Here is a 2,159-nt window from a genome sequence, read left to right as displayed (position 1 = left end):
ACATATAGATCTTTAGGCTTTCAGAAATTTGTGAATGTCGTGGTTTGCTTTTTGTTAAAGATGAAATAACCTTTTTTTAAAGCAGCGAAAATGCATTGTCTTCACAATTTCTTATAATAATAATATTTATTAGTTACAATTGTAACCAAAGGGCTATCGACCTATTTCTTTACGCCCGTATATTTTCTTATTTTTCTCTAATTTATCTTTAGTTTTATCAATTGAATTACTGAAAATATTCAGTTTTCAAATGTGATTTTTAAATAACTTATTACAAGTTTGCATATTTTATAAAAGTTCAAACAATAGAAAATTATTCTAAACTTTAATAAACTCTTAATAACTTATTTAAAATTATCCTTTCTTTCATCAAGATTTTATTTATAAATTAAAATTTATATTTTTTTTAGGTAAAAATAAACATTTTATTAAATACACAACACACAACAAAATATGCAAGTTTTCAATACTTTTTATTTATTTTTTTTTTAATAATTATAGTTTCAGCAATAATTATTGAACGTATTTCAAAGGGCTATCGACTATAGGTATTGAACACTAATTAATGAAATAATTTGTAATGATGATGATAAATGGTACATTATTTTAATTATTTATAATTTGAGATTTGTTGCTATTGTTTTTGGTTATTTTGCGTTTTTCTGTAATTGCAAGGTTTAGCATGTAGTCAACATCATAAAACCTTATTGCGGGTAGCTGTAAGCCATAAATACTTTTATTGGTATTCCTTTTCTGTTGTATAGGATCGTGGAAAATAGATTTTCTTTGAAAATGGAAATAGAGTTAGAAAATATTATCGTGCTGATTATTTGCGAATGTATATTGACGTACCTTTCTATAATCAGTTTTTCTTGCAGCTGTTTGACCGTTCTTCCCTGAAAGCAGTATTATCAGTAGTCGCTCCTTTTTGGCGCGCTTTTTCAACATTTGTAAGACAGTATCATTTGCAAGGCGTTTTCAGTAACTGCAAGGATTAGCATGTAGTGAACATCATAAGACCTTATTGCTAATAGCCAATAAACACTTTTATTGCTATTGCTTTTTTGTTGTCTGGAAACCTGGAAAATGGATTTTCTTTGAAACTTTGTTTATTGTTATAAAAATAATAAGTTCACTTTGTGGATTTAGCAAGTAGTTTTAGTAATCTTAAATCATTTTAATGTTATCGTTTCTAATTAAGAAAGTTTTAACATTTTTTATGTGTTTTTTGTTTACAGAAAAAATACTAATTAAAAACATATTTTCAATGATTTTTTTTTTAATTTATGATTGTTTTTGTCAATATTTAGAAAGTATTAAGTATTAAATTGTTTGAAATTAAATATGAGAATTTTAGTTGCGGAAGTAATTAACTGTCTTATATTAATTCAACATGATTTTTAATGTTATATAATTTAGAGAGATTCTAATTAATAATAAAATGATGTTTTTTTATTTAGTTGAATTCAATCGAAAAAATGTATACGTTAAATTATTATTGATAAATAAGTAGTTTAAATATAATTAAATTATATTGGCAAAAAGTCTCCAATCGATAGCTTTGTTACATTAATGAATTGAATAGAAAATATATTTTTTTTTCTTTAAAATCAAATAGTGTTTTGCTTTGAAAATTATTTTGTACTTTGAAAAAGTTTCTATTAATGATGTGCGGCGTTATTGATGAAACTAAACTACGAAAATCCAGCGAATTTGTTGTAAAACGGGCACTATTCACGATCGCGCTTTTGTGTGCGATAGATATCCTAATCCAACGGTACACAAATTTTCACTGTCAACACTTGCAAACTTAAAAACTACGAGCGCTGAACGTACTCGGTACTGATTCGATAGTTGAATGCTCGAAGACGCGGAGATGTTTACCGGTACGAATACACAACTGTGTCTGACGATGATGCCAAAGGTACCCTTGATTTTTATACTAGTGTAGGTATAGCCCCCATCCCTGGCCCCCAATTAACCAATAGTCAGAATGCCATGAGTGCGAGCTAGAGCGGCGCCCATAGTTGGTGCCTTTTAGGGTGGGTACCCTTCAGAGCCATCTCTCTCTTCGCTATTATTAATTCTCGCTTCCTGTCTTTTTTTCTCTTTCGCTAGAACCATTTCATTTTCAACGTCCCACCCTACCCATTCTGGTA

The sequence above is a fragment of the Nicrophorus vespilloides genome, unplaced genomic scaffold (assembly GCF_001412225.1).
Source record: "Nicrophorus vespilloides isolate i.1.1-1 unplaced genomic scaffold, Nicve_v1.0, whole genome shotgun sequence".
NCBI classification, from domain to species: domain Eukaryota; kingdom Metazoa; phylum Arthropoda; class Insecta; order Coleoptera; family Silphidae; genus Nicrophorus; species Nicrophorus vespilloides.
Note: the sequence above shows the minus strand (reverse complement) of the source record.